Here is a 12,046-nt window from a genome sequence, read left to right as displayed (position 1 = left end):
TAGATTGTGATTTATCACATACAGCATATTCTTGGTTCAGTGATTCTTCTAAGAATCATAGTTAATGAACCATAATTATTTTCCAAAAGCTAAAGGAATGATCAAACTTTATTCAGTCCATGTATATGGTAAAGGTGAGAAATTTTCCAAAAGGTTCTATATTCTTTAAAAAACAAAGCATGCTTATATGAGTTTCTAACTTCGATTCCAAAATAAACTCCCAAGAACATATTAGATGAAACTGCAGAAAAGCACAACTATGTGTTTTAACAACATTGGGAAAAACATTGGTATAATCCCAGCAGATAACCCTTCTCTGGGCAATGCAAGCATTGTAAGATGTGAATACCAGCCAAGGGTATAGAAAAAGTGGCATAAAAAGCATACATGCTGAATATAATTTGAGAAAGAGAATAAAGTGTTAAAAAATGCACACTGGTAGGGGGTAGATTCTGATATTGTCGAAGCATCTGTGAAATCAAGATAATTATACCATTCAAAACTTAGGACAATGAGACACAAATATATTGCTATACTTTCTTGGGAAATAATATATTTGATGTAAGGAAAAAGCAAAAGGAAAGAGAGATTATTGCCTGCTATTGATCACTCAGTGCATGCCAGATACCAAGCTAAGCTCTTTCAATAAGCTGGTGTTATGAAATGGCACAATGGTCCTATGAGATAGGTTTTATTAACAATAATTTTATATTAAAAAAGCTAAGTCCAAGTGTCTGTCCAAAGCATATGTGCCTAGTAGTTAACAATGAAATATACATACATATATATATATAAAGATATATATGCATGTATACATATGAAGATACTTCAAAAGGTCATGCATGGATTTATATTATCTTTTAATTCTATTTTCCATGAGCTTTCTGAAGTACCCTTGAGTGTGTGTGTGTGTATGTGTCCCCTTTGAGACTGTGTAACGTTAAAAAAAAAAAAAAAAAACAATCTCCAAAAGTGACCCTGTGCCTTTCCAGTAGGGACTATCAAAAATCCTCATGAGGAGGGCCATTATGAATCACAGCAAGGAAACTCAATATGAGGAGCTATAACGACTGTTTTCAAGAGCCAGAGTACGATTTTTTGAGTATATATTTTGAGAAATATCCCCATGGATATTTCTGAGATTTGGTTTTTATGTCTGCAAAATAGACATCTTAATTCCTGCCTCAAAAGGTTGTAAGCAGATTAAACTAAGATAAAATATGAAGGACCAAGTATGGTATTTAGGTCATGACGGGCTCTAAATAAATAAGTTCTTCAAAAAGGAGAAAAAGAAAAAAAGAACAGGAGGACAAGGAAGAGAAGCTGCTGAGAGTCATTGTTTCCAGAAACTACCCTGAATGGAAGTACCTAAAGAGATCTGATGTACATCATTGTGGTTGCTGCAGCCCATAGGGGATGCCCTGGCAGCCAAGTGTGAAAGATGTCTGCGTCCTACCAACAGGGGTGACCACTAATGCAAAAACGGTGCCACTGAGAGCAGCAGGAAGAAATACAAACTAAAACCACTTGGTGCAAAATCCAGCCCTCCCTTCTATCCTAAGACAAGACTCTTTTGACATTTAGGAAATGTGTAGTGATTATTGATTCCAATGCATCACTGAATGAGGAAAGAGAGTAATAATTTCTATCAGGAAACCTGGTATAAATGATGGCCCAGAGACTCGAAGTGTTTCCTGGAGCCAATTACACGGGCATTAAACAAACAGTAATCTGGTCCTGAGATGTCCAGGGAAAACACGCCATAATTAGAAAGGAGTATTGATGAAATTCTGCTGAAGTAAAAATAAATCTAGTCTTTGCAAGCTTAATTATTTTGATGGAAACGGGAAGAATAAACTGACAAAATAAATGATGTTTATATACAAACACAAGACACATACACTTTTCTTTTAAAAAGTGGAACTATTATACATGAGTTCTGATAGGAAAAATACCAAAATCGATACCATAACTGTTCTTAATAAACAGTAGTTTCGGAAATCTTACCTGAATTGAAAGAGCAGGCTTTTAAAGTGTAATCACGAATCAAAGTTGTGGTTTATGAAGTGTGGAATTCAGATGACTCATGGGTAATCATCACCAAATTCTCTCCATTTTTATCTCTCTTGTGTCTTCCCCACTCAACCTCATACCACTTTCTTCCGCCCTAGTTCTGGGTCTTATCTCCACACAGAGAACTATTGCATTTACCTCCCAATCAGTTGTCTATACTCCACTCTTTCCCACCCAATCCATGCTATATACTCTCATAAAGCGCAGTTTTCTTTCTTTCTTTCTTTTTTTTCCCCTTTTTGTCTTTTTTTGTGGCCGGCAACGGGGATCGCAACCCTCGGTGTCGCGCCCGCACCGCGCTCAACCAGTGAGCGGATGGTCTCTATATGGGATCCAAACCCTCGGCAGGAGCGCCACCGCACTCCCAAGCACCGCACTCTACCGAGTGCGCCACTGGGCCGGCCCTAAAGCGCAGTTTTCAATATACCATTCCTCTGGTCAGTCAGAAACTTCCCATTTTTTTACAGGATAAAGTCTAAACTTCTTGTTCTGATATTCAAGGCTCTTCAAAATTGGACCCAACATTTCTCATAGGCAATAATGACCTAGATTAATATTTTCCAGTGTGTACTCTGAGAAACTTTGTCCTGCTAGATGTTTCATAATGAAAAAAGGTCCTTGTGATCACTCAAGTTAGAAAATGATAAATAATATGATAAAATAACTAGCGTTTGTTAGGGGTTTTCTTTGCGCCAGAAACCAAGACCCACATTATATTATTTAATCCTCACAACTGCATGTGGTTGATTTATAGACAACAACAACAACAATGTTGGTTTTGGAAAGGTAAAGAATATGCACAAGTGGACATCCCTGGTAAGTGTCAGAGCAGAGATTTGAACGCTGGTCTGTCAGACACTGGAAGCTGAGCTCTTAAATGCACGGATGCTCTTTTATTTTCCTTTGGTGGGGTCATGGGAGATTTCAGGATAATAAAACTCCTAAGAAGTCCTGATGTGCAAAACCGTATGGAGCTTTGTTTAAACTAGTCAACTTACTTCACTATAGGAAATGCATTTCATGAAATGCCTTTAACATCTCCACAAAACTAGGTTTCCAAATACTTCTTTCTAGGAAACACTGAACTGTGTGATATCTAAGGCCCTTTCAAACTCAAACATTCTATCCTTCATTTTACAGGTTTACTTTACAATTCTCTGCCCACTGACTTTCAGTTCATTTAAATAGTTTAAAGTCCCTAAACATGCTTTAGATCTAACCTCATTCCTTGTCCTTAGAATGTCCTTCACTTTTCACTGGTGTTAATCTTATTGGTACCTTCCATACCCTTTAAACCCCATCCCTTCTCTGAAGCCTTTTTCTGACTGTATTGGGTTTATTCTTCCTCAGTTTTTCTGTGGCACTGAGCTGAGGGATCTTGAGTTCCACTCATGCACAAAAAAGATGCCGTTTAATTGGCATGTTAAGAAGTGAGGTAATGCATGTGTTAATTAGCTTTATTTAACCATTCTCCAATGTATACATATCTCAAAACATCATGTTGTATACCATGAATATATTCATTTTTTGTCAATTAAAAAAAATTGGCTTTTGGGCCAGCCCGGTGGCGCACTGCTACAGTGCGCCGCTTGGGAGCGCGGTGGTGCTCCCGCCGAGGGTTCGGATCCCACATACAGACCGGTTCCCGTTCACTGGCTGAGCGAGGTGCGGGTGCAGCACTGAGGGTTGCGATCCCGTTGCCGGTCCCGGTCCGGTACGGGTGCGACACTGAGGGTTGCTATCTGTTGCCGGACACGAAAAAAGACAAAAAAAAAAAAAAAAATTGGCTTTTGCTAGTAGTTACTTTCCCTTATTTCTTGCTGTGTGCAGATCTTGGATAAAAACAAGAACCATAACTCTGAATTCTGAGTCCAGGGTCCTTTTCATTGTTGTTGTTGTTGTGTTTTCTTTTGCTGTTTTGTTGCAACAGCACACATTGCCTTGGACCATCAGTTGTGTCTCCATATGTGTGTCTCTTTCCTGATCTCCTCTGAAATTTCCTTCATGACAGAGACAAGACTTTTTTCCGTCCTGAGCCACTTCTAAAGTGAAAATTTCAGTTCAAAACTCAGTCAGAATCTGGCTCTACCACTTATGATCCGTAAATAAATAACTTCTTAAACTAGTTGTTTAGTCTCTCTTGGACTCAGTTTCATCACCTGTGAAGTACGTGGAGATAATACTACCTAATTCATTAGATTTGTATAAAAATAAAATGAGTTACTATAGATAAAGGGGGCTTAGCAGAATGCTTCACAATTTGAAGTGCTCTATAAACCCTGGATTTGTTATTATTGTTGCTATTGTAAATTGGTCAAACACCATGTTCCTGGCATTTTACTAGACCACGAAACCAGTGACTATGCCTCAGTCCCTACTCTCAGCTGTGTCTGGTGAGGTCTAGCTATGGCAGAAAAAGAATACAAGCCAGATGGACAAGTGTGACCCACTCTTTCCTAGGAGAACAGGAGAGAGATCATAGGATGGCTGTGATCCTGCCAAGCCTTCAGAACAGACTGGAACTACAAGGGAATTGCAAGCAGAGGAGAAGCATTTGCAAGGCACCAGGATCTGTGACATGGCCTGGGGTACTTGAGAAACTGCAAGTTAGTTCATTTAACTGAAACCTGAGTGGCAGGAGGTGAGCTGGGAAACTAGATGGGCCAAATATCAAAACTGCACATCTCAACGGCACTTAAACATGATCCTATTGATAATGGAGGGGAAGGAGGTAATTCAATGAAGCATTTAGAGTGCAGATTAACATAATCCGACATAGTATAAATATAATTCTAGTTCTGTTATAGAGATTGATAGAAAGCAAGACTGGACTTAGGGAGAAGCTAAGTGAAATATGAAGAGGCTCTGAATAGGCAAATGGTGGTTTGTTAAATACAAATTTACAGATTGGAGAAGAAGCAACAGGTCTGAACGGCTAAGTAGAAATTTATCTACAGTTTTAAAAATACAGGTAGTGAAACAGTATATTTTAATATAAATTTATTGCATTAAAATATATTTTATTTAGTGTAAAATAAGTGTGCTATTGTTCTAAATTGGCTAGGATTTCAAAAAGTAGTTACAATGTTGGCAAAGGAGAGATAAAGGCAGTATAATTTGGCAATTGATATCAGAGATCGAAAAACTTGTTCTTACCCTCAGGCCTAATAATTTCATTTCTAGTCATTCTTCTTGGGAAAATAATATAAAGTGCAGAAATACTTAGAATAAAAAATTGGAAATATCTCCAACAGACAAGGCATGGATAAGTACACAAATGTATCAATGTAATCTAATATTGTCAATATGTTTTGCACATTATTATGTGTTTTAAATAGGTTTGCCAGGTAAAACAGGATGTTCAGTTGCATTTGGATTTCAAGTGGATCTGGGTGTTCTGAATTTTTATTTGCTGAATCTGGCTACTCTAGTTTTAAAGAACCTACAAAAGTACAGTTTACACTGTTTAGATATGTGAATTTAAAATATATAAAGTTTATTCAGTTACGAAGGCGAAAAAGTATGCCTTGAAAAGATTCTGCAAGGAAAATTAAATTAAAATGAAATCAGTGATTATTAGTTGTGATTACAGATTTTTAAAATTTTAGTTTTTAGTGTGTTTTTTCTTTATGTTTTCCTACAATGAGAGTGAGTTATTTTTATAGGTGGAAAAAATGTATACATGTGTATTTATATGCCTGTATGTAATTCTATCCTGCTTTTAACATTGGCAGTGGCCCACATTTATGAGTGGTATAAGCTAGGATGTGCAGTGCTTTCTAATTAACTATCAGACACAAAGCTTTCTCAATTAATTCCCAGCTCTTATGGAATAAAACCAGGACTGTGATTCAGTTTTCAGCCTAAATATCATCCTATTATTAAGGACTTCTCCATCCACATTAGCTCAATTCTTCCCACCCCACCATCAATCCCAATACTTTACCATTTCATTATTCCAGGGCAAATTGTTTGCCCCCCACCCCTTAACAGGGCTTCCATATGTATTTATCAAAAGAAGGAACAAATAAGTAAGAGAGAGAAATGAGATCAGGAATATTAGATGGCATTTCTCGTTAAGCTTAACCTGACGTATCTTTAAGTCCCAGTTGCACAACTTGATGGCCTCCTAGGATTGCCTTGGCAAATACCAGAGTAGAAATATGTGCTCCAAAAAAAAAAAATGGGTATAAAGAAAAATAAAAATCAGTAAAAAGATATGTTTGGAGAGAAACTTTAGCGGACTCAGGAGTCTGAAAAGGTCTCTGAAAACAACGTGACTGGAAGAAAAGATTCCAAAGTATCGTAGATCTTCCAGAATTTTCCTCCAAGTGGACTTCAATGTTTGCCCTGTAAAAGTGGTTTCTGTTAGGTCTTACTGCCACTGAGATGATGGTGACCATATACCAAACTGTCTTGCTTCAAACAGGTTTACTTTTCATTCCACTGTATTCTCAATTTCTTTTTCATGTATATACTATAGAAATCAGCATTAATAAATAAATAAACAAACTCAATGGTTTGTCCTTTCAGGCTTCATTTTGAGTAGAACAAAGCAGATGTGTGAATTTACGCATTGCCGCACCTGGTTTGTCTAAACCTTTTTTCTCCGTCCATCCTCCACGCTCTAGCTTTTTTTGAAGTCCTGATGATTGAATGATGAACTTACAGGATCACTTTGAAAGGGGTAAATTAGGAACACAACGGTAGCTCCTGGTCCTTCCTCTTCTCCGCAGTCTCCCAGCCCTCTCCTGCCTGGCCCTTCTCATCTTCCTTCTCCTTTCTTTATTTTTGCTCACTTTGCCCTATTTTCTTAAGTTTACTTTGTTTCACTTATTCACCTTTCCGGTAGCTCCTGGTCCTTCCTCTTCTCCGCAGTCTCCCAGCCCTCTCCTGCCTGGCCCTTCTCATCTTCCTTCTCCTTTATTTTTGCTCACTTTGCCCTATTTTCTTAAGTTTACTTTGTTTCACTTATTCACCTTTAATGCATTGCCTCTTTTTCTTTCACTGTGAGAAACAACTTTGTAGCTTTTGTTCCTAAGGATTTTTTATGCTAATTCACTACAGCAGCTCCACACTAAGGCAAGCTAAGTGGTCCTCAATACTTCTAAGTTCTAAGATTTAAAAGTCACTTCTTATACCCACAAACAAGAGCCCAGGAGCATATGCTAAAAATGCCATTATACCTTTTGCTATCAAATCTATTGACTGCTGGATTCCTACTGCTATGTGAGCCTCATGTGTTGAGTGAATTAGACATTTGAAAAGAGCCAAAGAGAGTGCAGGACTTGAAAGGACATGTTGATATTCGAGTGTATTTTGTTTGAAGAAATTTGTTTTTCTCCATTCTATATACATACACTTCAAATTTTTGTGATAAGAAATGTCAGAACTGATTTTGAATACCTAGCTCAAACATGTTTCCTTTATTTCAAGAATAATACTTCAAAACACCATTTGAATTATTTGTGCCATACTGATATTTTAACATTCTTTTTAATGACATGCCATAATCTTTGATGTCTTTATTCCTTTGTACGTGTTCTGTCAATCAAAGTGTCCTCCCCACTGCTTTCATTGCCACTCCCAAATTTTAGATCCAGACACTCCCCAACTTTTTCCCACCACCGCCATGGCCAAGTTTACAAACTGTGACTTTCTTGTTAATAATAAAAAAGAATGTTCATTGTGAGAATGTCAAACAGTACCTAAGGGGCTAAATTAAAAACCAGAGATTGTGTCCCCTTCTATTTCCTATTCCCGCATATCAGACATAACAGCAGATACAGTTTCATATGCTTCCTTTCAAAAATTTCTATGCAACTAAAAGCAATTAAAAATGCAAAAACTCTTTTGGCACTTACGATACACATGGAATGTGCTTCCTTATTAGCACATGTCAATCTCACTTGTTTATCCACATGACGACAATGTATGGCATTGCATGAAAGTACCATGATTTGTGTGTTTTATTTCACCAGTCGCCTACCAATGCACATTAAGGCTGTTTCCAGATTTTGTCACCCATCAAAAACAATGGTGAAGATCTTCCTACCAATATATTTGCATATTTGGAGGGAGGCATGCCCACACTACATATTTGTGAAAAATGAAATAGCTGGGTCAAAGGGTATATCCATGTTTTATTTTGAAGCTCATTGTCAAGATTTGTTTCAAAATTACCTTGTATTTCTCACTTAAAATGGGGATACATATTTCTTATGTCCTTAATTAAAAACTCTCCATTGTAACTGAATAACATTATCTCACATATATGCCCATAATTTATGCAACTATACTCTCATTAATGTGAGTTTTGAGATTTCTTATGTTTGCAAAATGCTTCCTTGCTAAAATCTTCTCTTCCTTGTATTCACACATTTCATTGTGTTTGCTCTGATAGAACCAAAAGGGCTGATTATTACCTCTCAAGCTGAAACCCAGAATTTCACATATTTATTTTGGAAAATAGCATGAAAATGTTTTAATTTTAAAAAGGTCAGATTTTAAAAATTCATAAATATATTTACGACGTACAGAATGGTAGATGAATAGAGGTCTAAAGAGGTTATTTGGAACAGTGGGGGTTTTGTGTGTGAGAAATCTACAATAAACAATCACAGTTACATCTGAAATAATTTATAGTACATAAAATTCTAAATTCAATATAAACATGCTTTTTGAATGTTGTACTCCTACAACAGAGTGTCTAAAGTATCGTTAGGCTCATCTAAGGTAGGCAGGAGTTTGGAGAATTCTTTGTAAATATTGATTGCCACAAGGAAAAGTAGTCCTGTGTACACTAATATGCAGAAGAATGCAAGAAAGACTTTGCCTTCTGACCACTCTACATTAGTATTTATCAAGACTGACACTAGTGACATTGGTACTGGATAATTTTTTGTTGTAGGGACTGTCCTTGGCAGAGTAGGATGCCTAGCAGCATTTCCTGGCCTCAGTCCATTAGATGCCAGTAGCACCCCGAACTCAACCGTGACAATCAAAAATGTCTTCAGACACTGCCAGATGTCCAAAGTGGGCAAAGTCCCCTTGGGTTGAGAAGCACTACTCTATGGTAAAGTCCACCAAGTCACAACCAGGCTCACAGAACTTCAGTTCTGCAGTGCTATACGCTGACGAACTAACGGACAAGAAAAGATCACAAACACTTATGGAAATTACACATTAAGAACAAAGAGCTGCGATGAACGTGGGAGTGCAGGTATATCATTTGCAGCAACATAGATGAACCTGGAGAAACTTATGTTGAGTGAAATAAGCAAAGCACAGAGGGATAAATACCGCATGTGCTCACTCATATGTGGAAGCTAAGAGAGGAAAGAAGGAAAGAAAACCACAGTAGTGCGTTGGTCTTACAGAGGGAGGGAACATTCCTAGGGGTACAAAGTGGGGGAGGGGAGGTTGGGGGATAATCGGGTGGGGGACATGGGGTACAAAAGTAATTTCTGGTAACGGGTATACTGCTAGTAGGAATGTGGCCCTCACATCATGGGCATGAGGGGTGACAATTAGCTTTGTATCTCATGAATATTCATTTTTAAAAAAGGAACCATCCCATCATGCCATACTCAGAAATCAACTTTCAGTGAATTATAAACTTGTTAGAATATGATAAAAAGAATATCTTTATAACTTCTAAAAAAAAGAGCAAAATGAGCAAAAAGAGGAGGAAAAGAAAACAGGGAAAAAAAGCAATATACGGAGCAGGAAAAAATAGTGCAAACTATGCTGTTATTAAAATCTTCAGAGATGAGATTAGATACAGCATCTAGAAAATAATAGCAGGCTTTTATTTAAAAATAAGAGAAAAAGAAAGATCTCTTAGTTATTAAATTATGGTGCTTAAAATAAAAATTAATAAAAGTGCTAAAAAGTAAAATTGAAAATTCTCTCAGAAAGTCAAACGGAAGGGAAAATAAACACAAAATAGAGTAAAAAGGGGGTAAGATTTGGGGATTGATTTAAGAGACCAAAATCCAGAGAAAGTAAGGTAGAGGAAATTAACAAAAAAAAAAAAAAAAGAAAGAAAGAAATATCCTGCATGTAATTCTTGAGAATCAGAATACATCAAACTTGTCATGCCAAAGAAAAATAGAAAATCATGAAATCCTATATCTAAAATTTTGACAGAAAATGACATTAAACTAGACATTTCTAGTAAGCCTAGTTATCAATCAAGCATGAAGATAAACTAAAGACATTATCACAAATACACAGTTTCAACAATGTACCTCAAATGCACTGTCTTAGGAAACACCTGTTGAATAAACTTCACAGAATGAGGAAGGATCTGAATAAAAGAGAGTGGCAAAAGAATCCCCAAAATAATAGTAAAAAGAGTCCATGATAAAGCAAACCAAGGGAATAAGCAATTAGTATTGGAAGAGGAAGATAAGACATATAAGCCTGATGTCTCTAAGGAAACAAATGGAACTAATAGATTATTTCATTTGTTTCACCTTATTGAGAAAAAGTGTGAATTCTGATAGAGAGAAGAGTGAGAATGTGTGATAACTGTCCAACACTCAACAAATAATACTAAAAAAAAATTGCATGCATTAAAAAAACAAAGAGCTGTGCCAAAAAAAAGTTCATTATATGTTTCAGCTACAAACAGTATTTAAATAGTTGTAATAACAAAAATATTGATTGTCTTTTAAATTGTGATAAAGCAACATAAGAAGAATGACGGGTACAAAAATAGGTCAGTGGTTATTAAGTGAGCTAAATTCTCCTTTTTAATAACAGACAATGTCAAATGAAAAAAATGTCAAGACATACTATTTTAAACATAATATTTACAAATGTGTGTAAATGTCAAATGAAATAGCTAGAAGAGTTAAAAGCAGATGAACTGGGGATGAGTCTCTAGTATTCTGGAGGGGAGAATAGGAAACTTTTTTGTACAATAAGCTGCAGCATTTGTTTGCTTGTTTAATTCTGTAGAGCACAAATTGAATTACAAACTAAAGCAATTCTGAGAAACCACACATGTGCTAGGGACACTTGTGATGTGTGATTTTTACACCTTCACCCCTCACTCACTGAGTCAGAATTTCTAGTAATGGAGCCCAAGAATCAGCATTTCTGTAAAGGCTCCCCAATTGACGCTTATCAAATCTATATGTGGAAATCACTATATAAAATGTTCTGTTACTGAAGTCTCAGGAAACAACAAAAACAAAATAGCATCAAAATAATTTACGGTTCAATATTTGTGAAATATTTCAGTATGGATTTATATACACACATACACACGCATAAATATACAAGGACTGTCAATAGTGAAACCATTAAACTCCGAGAAAGCAGAATCTTTATAAATCTTTATATAGTTGTCCATCATCATTGGAAGACTGCCAACAGACCAAATGTTAAAGTCTATGTTGTCATAAAAAATTCACCTGCTGAGTACTTAGTTTTGTTCTGTGCTTAGTATGGCACATAAATCTTCAATTCCAGACCCTGGATAGTTGTACCATAAATATAAATACTCTGCCTAGGGGCATTTGACTGATCTGTCTTCACAAACAAGGGGTTCATTAAAAGCATAAGACTTAGATTCACTGAATGTTTGCTTATTGCTCCTTTCCTGTAGTGATTTTGTTTCTTACAGGAAACAAAAGAATGTGAGCCACTCCTGCACAAAGCAGGTGATTTGGAGTCCAGCTGATGTCATGGTAAATGGAAGGTTGTAGAAGGAAAAGCTGTGCCACCCAACTCCATAACTGATGGCTTTGAGGACCTGGGGAAAATCCCTGGATAAATCCTATTTTACTGTTCAATGATGAACAGTAAATCAGATAATAAATTAAGCACTGCTACAATAATTTTTTAAATTTAATCTCTTTAAAAAGCCTAAAATTAAAAACAAAAGATTTTATTATAAAATATGGTACACGAAATAGCCTAAAACAAGGATTTGTTGGGGGAAAAAGCTCAAGGAAATATT

This window comes from Galeopterus variegatus, unplaced genomic scaffold (genome assembly GCF_000696425.1).
Source record: "Galeopterus variegatus unplaced genomic scaffold, G_variegatus-3.0.2 Scaffold2686, whole genome shotgun sequence".
Taxonomy (NCBI): domain Eukaryota; kingdom Metazoa; phylum Chordata; class Mammalia; order Dermoptera; family Cynocephalidae; genus Galeopterus; species Galeopterus variegatus.
This window is presented reverse-complemented; position numbering follows the sequence as displayed.